At 42.2% G+C, this 14,272-nt stretch overlaps 1 protein-coding gene across 6 annotated transcripts in view; it reads right to left on the minus strand.

Moving 5' to 3' along the window:
- Zfh2 (Zn finger homeodomain 2) overlaps positions 1–14,272 on the minus strand; it is a 326,804-nt gene that overhangs the window by 246,466 nt on the left and 66,066 nt on the right. For all 6 annotated transcript variants that reach the window (XM_070668235.1, XM_070668237.1, XM_070668236.1 and 3 more), the window contains 2 exons: positions 10,357–10,412; positions 333–486 (listed from right to left, as the gene is read on the minus strand). The gene's annotated coding sequence lies outside the window, so the exon portion shown is untranslated. The remainder of the gene's footprint in view (positions 1–332; positions 487–10,356; positions 10,413–14,272) is intronic.

Consider the following 14,272-nt stretch of genomic DNA (forward strand, 5'->3'; position numbering starts at 1 on the left):
AAGTAGACAATGTACGCGTGAAGATTAAAAAAAAAAAAAACGCAAGAAACGGTTAACATTGCTTCCTCGCATTTAAGCATAACGAAGCAAGCGATTGTAATCGGTAGAGTACGATCAATTAATTAAACGATTAAATAAATTGTTAATTTTGTTTAGAATAATATTTTATATAATTTTTTAATATTTTAAAATTGATTTAAACACGGCTTTTTTTTTTTTAGAAAAAATCACGTACGCGCGTTGTTATATTTGGAGACATTGGTTAATTATAATTTTTTTTTAATTACAATTGAGAGATATACAATAAATGGCATGTTGTCGGTTTCACTTACCTTTATATTTTCCGGTTAGGATAGGGATAGATTAGATTATTTTTCATCCTTCCGTCCTTCCTTCCTTCTTTCTTTCTTTCTTTCTTTCTATCTTTCCTTCCTTCCTTCCTTCCTTCTTTCGGTGGCAGTGTTCTGGCTGGATTATCTTGAAACACTATAAATTATTTGACATTAGATTACACTGCTCTGCGTTAAAAAAATTTTTTTTATAATTATTATCACTAATTACTAACGCTCACTCGAGAGACCGAAATAACGACAGGGGATTCGCGGCGATTTTTTACAATTAAAATTACGAAGCGCGACGAACGATCGACTGTTGAGCGAATGTCCAGTACCGATATTCGTCGAGTTTACTTACTTTCGCCGGGTCTTTCTCGATCTCGACGCAAGAATCTGGCTGCGATGCAAAGCGAGATCACTTGTGATTCCTCGATCAACTCTCGGCACAGTGAACGACGCTAAGAATTCGCGCGAAGCGGCGAATGGGACCGGCCGCGATACGTTGAGCAGCATGTTTTGGACGAAATGTTCCCCGCGCACTTTGTCTTTCTCTAACACCTCAAGTTCTCTTGCTCGAAAACGGGACGAAAATCTCGGCCGCGACGAAGAAGATGGCTGAAGGCGCGAATCTGACGCACTGACGGTGGCAGTTACCGGAATCTGCCGATGAAAATTTTGATGGCTGCTCGGAAATGCCCGAGTAATACGCGGGGTAATTCACGTCGGACGCTCCGTGAGCGCTGCGCTCGCGACGTAACCGTTTCTCGTCAAAGTACTTTTTTCGAGGCGCGAGACGAAGCACAAAACGATGAGATGAATGGCACAAGAGTACGAAAAACGATCTACCGCTCCCGTGTCGACGATGTCGACACTTATCCGCATGCGGGACTGTCCTATTCGCGGTCAAGAAATACGCAAAATCGCGGAGCGATTAGCAATACGTCTTCGCGGTTGAGGCTCCGCAACTAGACTGAAATTCGGCCGTGCGAGGAAGAGAGAACCACGGAGGAAGTGAGAGAGCCGATAGTCGATCGTCAATTGACCGTTGTCCTTCTCGCGCTGAGTTCTCGCAACGCCGAGCTCGACTCCGAGCCCGTTTGTTTACGTTTTTTTCGACGCGTCCGAGAGCTCGATGCTTCCTCCCCCACAACAGACCCAAACGAGTTCGAACATGTTTTTATCGCTATTCCGAGCCCAGCTACTACTTTCGAGCTCCGAAATCGTCGCCGTTAAAAAACTCGTACTCGGTCAAGCCCCAAAAATAATCTGATAATCGTAACAATTTATTTCTTAAAAAAATCACACGCAGGAATATTAACTGTTCACATTTATTCTCGCTCGTGCACGAAGTGAGCCATGCGAGAAAACCAATTAGCGTCACAAAAAAAGCATTAATAATTAATAACTAATTAACGCGTAACTTCAAAATTTTTTTTTTTTTTTTTTACAGAAAGTAAAAGAAATTTTTTTTTAATAAAATTATCTTTTTGAATCGCAACGCTATTTGGTTTCACTCAATAAACTTATTTATTTAAAAGTGATTTTATTCAATTTTATTTTCGTGAGCTCGCAAATAAAAATGTGAACGTTTATTCGCAAAACTCTGAACGTCGCAACACGCATACGCGTTCACCCGATGAACTTTGTTCGTCAATTATCTCGATCGGGGCTCCGTGATTCGGTTCTCTTCGAAATTAATCGATTTCTGTCACGAAAACGCGTGGAAGTATACCCGCTGGCTCTTGGAAACGGACGGGGCACGTACCGCCAAGCGAAACCGAGATTATAAAGCGTTTATAGCGTAGCTTCCCACCTCAGGGCGCTTCGCTTCTGATCTGCATAAAAATAGGGGAGCACCGGGAGCGGGGAGTAGATCGAGCGGAGCGCAAGAACGGATCCTTAATACGAGATCAGATTATGATTTTGCGGGGGAGTCGACCGGCGAGATGGAGAGAAGCTGGTCTTTAAGAGTTTCGGAGTGTCGAGGGCTCGCCGTTCTCTCTCCGCCACTTTTCTCCTTCCTTGTGATTAGAGGGAGGGATATCGTGGTAACTCGTCGAATTTTTGCGGCATTCGAAGACCAAATTTCTTTTTTTTTGTACAGACGCTGTTACGGTCTCGATCAATAAAGATAAAATTAAACAACTTCTCGATTTAATTTTTTTATACCCTTTTTTTTTTATACGATAAGATTTTTTTTTAATACGACGAGCAAACTGTATTTTAATTATACACTTATGAAAGTCGCGTGAAATAACGTCACGGTTACGATTGTACGGACCTCGCACGTGAAAATAACGGCGACTAAAAGAAGTAAGTACCGAGGATGGACTATAATCTACGATTCCATCGGCCTACCAGTTTCGGTACTGAAATAACCGAGGAGACTGTGTTCCCGCCTTCGGACTCGGAGCTCGCATCGGTGGCGTATCGAGCGCGAATCGCATTATCGTTGCGCCGAAACTCCACGTGCATCGTAACACCCCGTGAAGCCGAATAAGAACGCGAATAAAAAGACAAGCGCGACGACGACGGCAACGACGACAGAGAAGAAGAAGGAGACGGAGGAAGAGAAGAAGAGGAAGGAGAGCCGAGCGTGCCGGTATAATGGCGCCGAGACGCGAAAGGGCGAAGCTAACGATATATCTTGGACTATTGTCTTGTGGGCCGCGACAGTCGCGGCCATTATATCAAGATTAACTCTCTTATTCCCTTGGCGAAGGTATGGCTTTCGTATAGAAGGGCATATAGAAGTACACAGGCTCCCGAGGGAGGATGGGAGGTGGAACGGCCAGGAGGTAGAGGTTGCAAGCAGGCCTTATGGCACGTACACACAAACCACCCACACTTGAACGACAACGACGAGAATGAGCGCGAAAGGGACGAGCGTAACAGAGCGAAAAGATAGAGAGGAAAGAATGAGAGAGGAGACACAAGAGGAGGGCCATTGGTGTGTTCACGGTGTTCCCGAGACGGCATACGGGAACGGGGGTGTATGCTAGGCATCCGCAGAAGAGGACATTATAAGGAGTTATGAGGTCCTGCCTCATACGTGAGCATCCTTGCCTCTGCCTCCTCGCCACCGTCACCCCTCTACCTCCCCCCCCTTCCCCGCTCACCGCGCTCTCACTCTGCCTTTTTTTTTTTTCTTATTTTTTTTTTATCTTTTTCCACCAACAGCATCCCCACCACCCTCTTCTCGCAACTGCGGATCCTTATACACAAGATCTGTAGCGGTTCTTAATGTCCTCTCCCTTTTAATGCCCCGCTCGGGTCTGCCCTCGAGGTCGAACCACGAACATTTCTGCCCACCGCCTTCTTTTTCGTGGCCCGATATTGAGTTATATGCCGCGCGTATTTATCGTTCAAAATCCTTCTGTAAAGGACCACGGGAGAGATGCAGGAGAAAAAGAGCGAAACACGAAGAAGGGCACAAAGCAGAAATCGGCCTGCGTTACATACAGGTTAAAGGCGAAGAAACATAAAAAGAAAAAAAAAAGAAAAAGAAATATTAAAGAAAAAAATTTAATCTTTATATAGATTAAGATTTAATTACCGAAGTAGATAAAATAAATCTTTTTTTTCCTATACCAGAATAAAATTATTTTTATTTCAGTTTAGCATATAATTAAAAAAAAAAGATTTAATAATAAAATATTTCCTATTGCATATATGTTCAATAAATGTAGAACGATCAACCGTGTCCAAATGTGACTGATATGAGTAGATAATTTCATCAGTGCAAGAATGAGCAACGAGACTGACTCAATCATATCGCTTACTTATTATAAAACTAAAGAAAAAAAAATTTACCTCAAAAGATCAACGAATGGAGATTGAACGAATTAATCCTAGTTAATTTTGTCAAAGTTGCAGTCTTAACGAGCTTGATATAAAATCGCAGCACGTGTATTAGCATAACGCCGATACTTGTCCACCTGGAAAGGATACCGAAATAGTGAAAATCTTTGCTCTCAGGTCAGTCACAAATTCGTTTGTGTTTCACGACTGTGTATTCAGGGAACGACTGACCACCGAGTCCTCGGTAGCCAATCGCACGATCTTAAGAAATACCGAAAGTTAAATGACACCATTAATATATGCCAGAGCAGAGTTTAAGCAATTAATCTTGAAATATCGTTCATTAGTGATCTGTCAAATTTATTTGTGATTCCCAATCGGTACCTGATCCGAATTTCCTTCCTAACCTATTATATCTCTTACAATATCGTTTTTAAAAGATCTTATTTGTTAAAACTGTACCTCAGAGGTAAAGAATTTTACGTTTTAAATGTTAAGAAAGAACTACTTAACAGAGATAATTTTTATACAGTTACTTAAAGAATAATAGAAAATCCAGGTATAGAAAAAAAATTCCATTGTCAAAATTCAGAGAATAAAAATAATTGAGTATTAATCTCGAAGATTAATTCCACCAATGGATATTCAATGACCCAAAGAAATATTAAAGTTTTTCCCTGATAGATTATTAATTTATTTTCGAACACGTCTTGTAATGTAAGTTTTAAAGATATTTATGTAACAAGTTGAAACAGATGAGTGCTTGCTAGTGAAATTGCAACCGCTTATTGTTACAACAGAAAAAAAGAGAGAGAGAGTTGCATAGCTAAATAGAAAGTTGTTTTCTAAACTATTCTTAAAATCACAAAAAAGATAAAACTTTTCTAAAAGAACCCCACGGAGTATTTCTTTCAAATTTAATTTAAAGAATACATAAAGTGTAAGCAACACTGGATGGCTCACGTAGACCTCTCGCCACCCACGAGTTTTTACGTGTCCATCTGCTTTATGCAAATAAAATGCAATTAATTAAATCAAATAATTAAATAAAAAGTTGTGAAAATATATAATTAATTCAGGTAAAATAATTCAATAAAGGAAATAAAAAAAAAATTATTATTAAAGAATTAGCTCATTATGCAGTAATTTCTAATGACAAATAATTCTTTAAACCTGCACGTGACATGAAAATGCACACCTTTCCGAGTTCAGGTAACAGATTTTATAAAATAAAAAGCCAGGTGCGAGAACGGCCGGACATTCCATTCATTTTCTTCTATTGTAACTATTCATTCTGACTCATAGTTGATTTAGGTCTATCTTTTCGATCTCGGAAACTATTTATTTACCATTAATAACTTTGTTGCTTCGTCAATAATTTAAAATCTTCCATGACGCTATAAAACCTGCTTTCTTAAAGTTTCTATTCAAATAAATTTTAAGGCTAACTATACCTTAAGATTACAAAAGACATATTGTAAGAAATCAACCTAAATCAACGTGGAAAGATTTTCGCATTCAATTGTTTCTTCGCCCTCAAAGGGAAGGGATAAAAAAAAAAGTCATCTATAGCGCCTTTGTTAAATGCGATGCAACGCCAGTTGACTTACGAAAGAACAAGCGAGAACATCATAACTCTTACCAGATCGCAGACCAGATAGTAATCTGCAGATAATAGTAGTAGTGATAATAATTTTTCCGAAAGTAAGTGTATTGCAAAATCAGAATGATTTTTTATCATTGTTAAAACTTCATATTTTTATTGGACTTAAATGTTTAATAGATATGTCTGTGTACGTTTTACGTTGCTTTAAAACATTCGTGAACGTGAAATGAAGAACATACTTAAATATGTTAATATTAGTTATTAAAGTTTAATGCTCGTTTTTATCGTCGTAGACATTACGGATCGCGCGTGTTATTTATTCTCACTTCTTCTACGTTAAAAAAAAAAAAAAAAAAAACTGTTTTACATTTAATAATTTGCAATAACAAACTTCGAGTCTAAGTATGTGTCTTGCATGAATGTACCCCTCGGTATTTTAAATGTAATTTAAATATATATTCAAACGTGAACTGTGTTCACTTCTTTAAAATAAAACTACAAATGGATTGATCTAATCAACGAGTATCGAGAGTTAATTAAAAAATACAAAGTTTCTTATGTACCGAGTGACTAGACAAAAAAAAAACGTCTGAAAAACGATTCTTGGCTGCTTTCGCGTGAGCTTACCTAAGGCAGGGAGGCACGAAGATCTAGTTGGGAGCCCCGAAATCCCCGGGTTAGTTGCGAATCGTCCAGTCAATCTAACCTAATTGGCCTCCATAGGTAATTACACGCAATTAGGAGTAGGCCGACCGCACCTCTTTCTCAAGCTTTCGTCCGTCGTGCTATTTACTTTTCTTTTTTTTTTCCTCGTTCTCTCTCTCTTCCTCACGCACGTGTAAATTTTACCGACCTCTCTCTTACATTGAATCCAGATGATGACTAAACTCTAAGACGATATAAACTGGTGGAAAAAACGACAACTGGGCCGCCCGGACGGAGGAGGTCGCGAAAGGGTAGAGACAAAGAGGAAGCGGGGACGACAGAGAAAAAGAATGGAGAGAAACAAAGAGATCGCCGCCAGGTACACAAATTATCTGGCGACGAAAAAACAACGGAAGAGCAATTAAATAATACTACGTCGCTACATAGTAGCGTTCCCTACCGCCCTTTGCTTCTATCGGGTGTCCCGAACATCTAGACAATGCAAGTATTCGGTAATCTATAAAGATAATACAGGTACGTAGAATTATATTTTAAACAACAGTCGCGTTAAATCACGCGGTACTTGATAAGAATAATGTTTAAAAATTAATTCATTTAAAATCAATTTTAATAGTTTCCATAAACTGTGCGGAAGAAAAAAAAAAAATTAGAAAACGCTGTGAATTTAATTACTTATGCACGCGTGCTTTAATGAATCGGTAGAGTCAAAGATAATTACTACAGCGCGAACTAATACGAATATATTGATTATCGTTAAAAAAATCACCCGTTATAGGATACGTGGTACCTCGAGATACTATGTGTGGTGGTTAGTTGGTCCCGATGCATTAGAGCAGCCCGACTCATTACCGCTGGCACAATTAAGGCCTAATTTTGTGGGCATAATGGCCGCCAATCTGACCGTACAAAAAGCCTATGGTGGCTTTCAAGACGAGCCGAAACCATGCCATCCCTGTCTAATAACCGACAAAATTCACCGGTTGGCCTTTCCAATCTTCACATCTAGCTTTCTTCTCCTAATATGAGAAAATCGTAGCGGCTGCGCTCGCAACGATTTACGACGACAAGGTGAGATCGGATCGCATGACAAAGTTTCTTGCAATTAGTAAGTCTTCCAATGGTATTAAAATCGAAATATAGAACGCAGACGTGCCGCGTTTTACGTTAGAATATTGATTTACTCTCTCCAAGCGAACGAGTTAAACATTTTCTTAAATTCAATTCCATCACGTCGTTATTAAAATACTTTTTAATTTTATTCCGCTGAGCGATAATCAATGAATTTCTTTTTTTTTCTTTTTTCTTTTTTTTTTTTGTTACAGCGTGAAAGCACTTTTAAAGCTTAACAGCCGTGTTTCCTGCGCTCGTGAACAGGCATACGTTCGAGAATCACTGTGCCCGTTGGAAAATTCCTTTTGCCGGCCCGCGTAAATCTATTGGCGGTATGGAATCGAGAGAATCGGCGACGAAATATTCGAAAACTGAGGCCACGCGGAGGAAGGGCGGGGGTGCAACGCGGCAACGGCTTGGATCGGACAATAGCTGACAATGGGATCGCATCCGATTTTTGCATGCCAATTTCGCGCCCGGCATTGTGCCGTAGACAATGCGCCAATAATTACGCTAAACGGCGACCATTCATACGCCCATTCGGGCGGATTCAAACCGGCCTTTCCGTATCCATTATAGTCGCGCAAATAATCGCTCCGATGCGCGCCGCATCCACTTTTTCGCGGTATGTCACACAGGTGGCAACTATAATCGATTTGATGTTGCAACTGGAGCACATTTGATTCCGAGTGCTTCGGGAAAACGCGAAGCAGTCGCGCGTATTAACGGTTGGAAAAAAAAGAGAGAGAGAGAGGAAAAAAAAAAAAAGAAAGAAAGAAATACCGCCGTATGTGCCGTGAAATATGCAATTATCAACGGAAAAGAGGATCGCGCGCGAATTCGAGGGGTTCGAGATATTAATAGGGTGTCACTTCTACTTTAGGCCCGAGACAAGCTGTACGACAATCCTTGAGAAGCTAAAAACATATCCCGAAGTGCATCCTCTCTGGAAACAACGTACCTCGCGCGAGACGCGTCATCTCGTGCATGCACGCGAGAATCGGACGCGGTTACGGAGGAGCGGGAGAGAGAAAGAGGTGCGCGCTGTGCAAATCGGATTTCCTTTCGTTAAACTTCGTTCGTAACGGCCTTCCTCCTCTCTCTTCTGAACGCTCACCCAGCCAGCCGTGGCCCGTCTCTCCTCGTCCGCATCGCGCGGCTTTTCTCTTTCCTCTCGCATCTCGTTAGATGCACCTCGCGGAGGAAGAAAGTCCACAAAGGAAGTCGGAGTGCATCCAGCTTACGGACGTTGAACGAGGAGAAGGCGAGAGAGATCGCCGGGGGACCCGAAGAGGGAGCGAAAAGGAGATGGCCCCTTTACCCCGCGCTTTCGCAGATCGCTGCGGAGAGGGGGCAGAGGTGTGAGCCGTGGTGCACAGGGCTAACCGGTCGTTTATTATGCATCGAAATGCCAGCAACGATGCCACGCGAGTGGACAGGACGTTGTAAACGCTCCGCAAAAATGAACTAACGGCCGGCGCTCTCTGAGTGATTCCGCGTCGCCTCGGGGCAACGCGCGTGTGGTGGGGCACCCGTCCTTCTCGCGCACGGTATTCCTTCCTCGTCCGGCGGGAAGAGCGGCAAGGACGACGGCGTTTCGAGTCCTTTTCTATTCGGCTGGAATTAGATATAATAGCCGCGCCGTTGAATCGCTTATTGTATTCGTTAAAACGGTCCTGAGAACGGCTCGGCGTCTCGAATCCGCTCGGCCCCGATCGAAGAATCGCACGTGTAATGATCTTTAATTAATGGCGATCTGGGGCGATAAGCGAAATCCAATATGATTGATAGCCGCGTTTGTTAGAGGAACCGGGTGAAATATCGGAGGCACTCGATTTTTTTTACAGTCTTGAGAATCTGCATCGGCGTCTCGAAAGCCGTTGTCTTCGACGGGAGTTGCCGGTGCGGAATATAATATATAAATTTCCAGCCGCTCGCGATAAATCATTTTGCCCGTGGATTAAATTACTTTAGGTTCGAGTGCAACGCGTGCGAAATCCAAATCGGACGTTTTACGTCGTGTGGATACAGGCGGTTCGTCGCCTCTACGATGAAGCGTGTTCTTCCCCGCGCGTGAAATTACGTTTAATAGACACGATACTACTTTAATGAGAGGACGGAGGTATATACTGCAGAGTATACTTGGCGGAGAGCGCACCCGCGCTCTTACGCTCCGCGCGTTTGCTCTCAATTTTTCTTTTGTTTCGACAATACGTATCCTTCTTGCTCGCGAGAGTATGCCGGGTAGTATTTTAAACGTTTCTACTGCCCCCGGAGCTGTAAACCCCGGGATCGCGATAATAAAAGCAAGCGTTAGCGCGCCTCGAAGAAATTCCTATAAAAATTCACCCTAAATTCACGCGAACGGACCGCTAATTGCCCGCGATCAATTTTCCCGGATTACGACGTAAGTGCAAAAACGACGTGAAATGGAAAACGATCAATGGCGTTCTTTTATAGACGCCTCCCAGCGTCCTAAATAAGGCATTCCGTTTTCCCTCGTTTCGACAGCGTGCTTTCGACTCGATGCACTATGAAACAATATATTGCGTTATTTAACGCGTTTCCGCGACCTTTTTTCGCAATCCGGCTCGGCACGTTATTTCGCTTAATAACGAGACCGGCTTGATTGGCAGCGACAGATACAGAGATAGTCATTCTAATCGCGCGAGTCGACCCACGGCAACCCGATGCGAAAGATAACTGCACGCGCGCGTACGTGCGCGCGCGAGATAGGATAGGTGTGTCAATACGCGCGGTAATTACTTCGATTGCCAAGTTAAATAATTATCGCCGGGCTGAGGGAGACCGCTTTGTGTTGATTAATCAGTGACTCACCTCTCTGCGACCTTCGTTCTGCGAGCTTCTGCTGACGTCACATCCTCCGCGCGAGTCTAAAACGCAAAAAAAATTTGCATTAAACGACGATGTTGAATTCAAAAGGAGACGAAGGCTGAATAAATTTGCACGTGCGAGACGTCTCGCACGCGCACCAGATCTTTTATCTATAAATTTAATCATGCAAGAGAAAATAAATATATAACGGCGTTCCGTGTGCACGCGAGAGAATTTTATAAAGAGGCAAACGAGAATGAAGCTCTCCCTCACCCCTTCCTTCCTTCACTTCCCAATTTTGACGTGGACAGTCGCGATATAGATATAAAAGAGAATTAAAAAAAAAAAGAAAAAATTGTAAAAACGTATTATCCCGTCAGAAATGAGTTACGCGCGCCTGTCAAATTTACATTTACCGAAATTAAATATGTATGCATTTATATCATACAGGTATATATCACAGTCTTAATTAAACGTCAATTAAAGGGAAAAATAATATTTAGATTAAATACAGAAACGTGATACACGTTGAAAATCTTTTTGTGGGTTTTCTATCATCTTCTTTGCCGCGAAGTTTATCTCGATGTGGGCAGAAACGAGACCACTTCGATCACGAGTCCGCGTTCTTGCGAAAGGCCCACCGCAGCTAATTACCTTACCGGCAGTAAAAACAATATTAATTTTCCGCGATTTATCGGCCCGTCGTTGGGCCTCGTACGGTATTACCGGTTGTCGCGAGAACCGCCAAAGAAAAATCCGGCCAGGCCGACGTAACCGTACGCGTATCGGCGATTTAAGCCAGCGGTTCGATGAGCGCATTCTATAATTAGTAGCGGAGCACGGGGAATTTTTATTTTCGTTTAAACTTGAACGTCCTTGCCTGGCGAACATCGTTCGTCGCCGGCACATTCGCGTCGTCGTTCTTCTCCTCTCTTCCACGACTGGGGTATCTGAGTCAACGTCGGTTCGATAATAATTATTGTCGGACTTATTTTTTCACCTAGCCCCGTCCTTGTCTCGTTCCGCCGGAATAAGATCGCCCGCGTCGCATTCGTGGACCCCTAATTCTTTCGCACGCGGCGGTCGGGCGGTCAAAAAAGCGAGGATTATAAATAAATTTTCCCTGACGCTGTGGCGCAGACACACGCTTGACGTCTGGCATCCTTGTTTTTAAATTTCTCGATTTAAGCGGAGATGAGACGTCACGAAGTACGCTGATAAGATGCTTATAAAAAAATTAAAGTAAAAGAACTGATCTTTGCAAACGACATCGATAAATAGGACGTTGTTAAATAACGTATATATAAGACAAAACAGCGTGTTATAAGGCTTTTTTTATCGTGCAAATTCGTCCTAGCTTAAAATTAGGAAATAAATGCCTTTTTCTGCATCATAGTTCAGTATATAAGGGAGAGAAGAGACGAAAGAAAAGCGAAGGAAGAATGGCGGACAATAACCTGGACGCGGTGTATTACTGAGTCTGCTTAAGTTAATTGGAAGTAAAATGAGAGAAAGGTCCGAGGAATCACAGATTCTTCTCCTGTCGCGTCCTTCGCTCTTTCCTTTGCCGTTCCGTCTTGGAGTCCCCTTTTCTTCGCTTTCCCTCGTCTTCGCCTTCTCGGCGTTTTCTCACTTATTTGCGCTTCTCTGTGTTTGTTTAATCAGACACAAGGCTCAGTCTTCATTACCCACACTAATTTATCTGGGTTGTGTCGTCAGACTCCTTCTGGTCTCTGCGTCTGGACGTTTTCGACCCTTGCGCGATACATACGTGAAAGACAACCGTAATGTAACAAAGAATCTACCCCGTTTTAATTTACGCGAGTAAATTCACAAACACGCTGTCGTGGCTCACTTTTAAAATGCTTGCAGACGCAGCGAGCTCACGTTGCTTTTTAAATAAAGATAAGAAAGCCATGCGATAATTAAATTTAGATTCTCAAAAAATCGCTCTCGCGCGTACGCGTAACATTAAATCGGCACCGTTGAAAAATCACAATCGGAAGACGCGACGTAAATTATTATTTAGATTTAATTCATTTTAAATCGATTATAAATTATTGCCTTCGAAAATCAGTTAATACCGCGCGGGAAAAATTAAATAAATCCATATTTCATTAGATATTATATAAAAAGTATAAAAGAGACGAGGATCCGGAATAAACTTGATAAGCTAAGAATTGACGAACGAAGATCCCGTGACGTATATCTATGCGAGGGATAAAGGACATTCGAAGAGAGGCGGTGGGTGTAGTGTCGAATTGGGGACTCCTGGATATCGACGGCAATATTCGTTAAGTCCTGCTAAGACCCTGTATGCGGTGTAGTCCGTTCATTCGGATTGCCGAGTCTCTGTCTCCCTCCTCACTTCTCGTCGTTCTCTACCTCACGGTCCTTCGTATCCGCCGAACGAGGGCTCCGCGGAGGTGGCGATCGTTTCTTTCTCTACCGTCTTTCTCTCGCCCTCGCGAATGAGCCGGGGGATGCCTCCTCGGCGGAGGATCAGCGCGTCAATAGGGTGTTTGTTTAATTTGCGGATTCGTCGGCTTGTGTCTCCGTAACTTCGCAAGGGAGCTGTCCGCTCAGTGCAACTCAACTTCCGCTCGAATAAGCGCATCATAACTCGTTGAATTTTTTTTCTCCCTCCCCCGCCTCGGCGTTTACGCAATATTTCTATTCCAGTGAAACGTGAAATAAAAATATCCTTGTTTACGTAAAGAACCGCTATTCGTACCGAACCGGAGTAAAGTGTCTAGGACAATATTACGTTCAAATAAATGACATTTAATTCCGCGGTGTATAAATCTTATATATATATAAAAAATAAAAATAAAATAAAATAAGGCGATTAAAGTAATGCCGACTATTGCATAGACATTATGAAGTAAGTCACAACGATTACGGGCGGACAAGTTAACATAATTTCCGTCAATTTCCATGCACATAAATAAGGCATACAAAATCAGATTTCTAAGCGACGAAAATCCTTCGGTTAGACGAAGGATTACGCAAGGGATGATACGGTATACGTCTTGCTAGCACAGTCGGAGAACCCTCGTGGTTTCGTATCATTAAGCTTCCGCCTCGCAAACGCACAGAAAGATATTTGAAGAATCTAGAGCGTACCTCGAAAATCCATTGTAAATATTGAATGAGATATTTTTAGAGAATTTTCGTTCGTTGCTTAAACAGGATTTTTGTCGGGGAAGAGTTACAAAGAAACAATAAAATATTTTCATTTGTACCTTCTCGCGAAACTGCAGATAACAGAAGACGTTTTCATTTATCGTCTCAATATCGTTATTGCAATATTTTTTAATGCTCTCTAAATAATATGTTTGAAGAAAATTTAAGAAACTACACATCTAAAATTTAGCATTAAATAATAATAATAAGTAAACGTAAATCTACAATTATAATTACACTCAGCGGGAGAAAAAAATCTTGTAAAAAAAAATATCCTTTATCAGCGGCAGTGAGAAAGGGAGACTAAAGGGGGGCGGAGGGGGGGAGGGGAAGTAAAAAGAATAGAGACCCTAGTTTCACAAGATCGCATCGCGTTATTTAAATTCATCATCCATCCGTCCTACTGCCGTTGGGATTCGTTGGATTAATTCTCAGCCCGTCCAGATCTCACTCTCATTGAGTTCGGGGTAATGGGGGTCGTTATTGCAGCGCGATGTAACGGCCCTAAAGGTCATTGTTCAACCGTTTTTGGGGTTCGAGCAATGACCAGTTCCGCCGCGCATGAGAACGGACTGAAACAAAAGCTGACAAACCTGTTGGAAACAATCGGCCACGGCTCCCCCAGGCTCGGGCCAGCTTATGGCTCACGGGAGGGATGAACAGTTGGGTGACTTTTTTTTTCGCCTCTAAGAAGAACACCTATTGTGCAACATTGGCAACATGTGTGCCTTCG

Source organism: Cardiocondyla obscurior, linkage group LG17 (genome assembly GCF_019399895.1).
Source record: "Cardiocondyla obscurior isolate alpha-2009 linkage group LG17, Cobs3.1, whole genome shotgun sequence".
NCBI lineage: Eukaryota > Metazoa > Arthropoda > Insecta > Hymenoptera > Formicidae > Cardiocondyla > Cardiocondyla obscurior.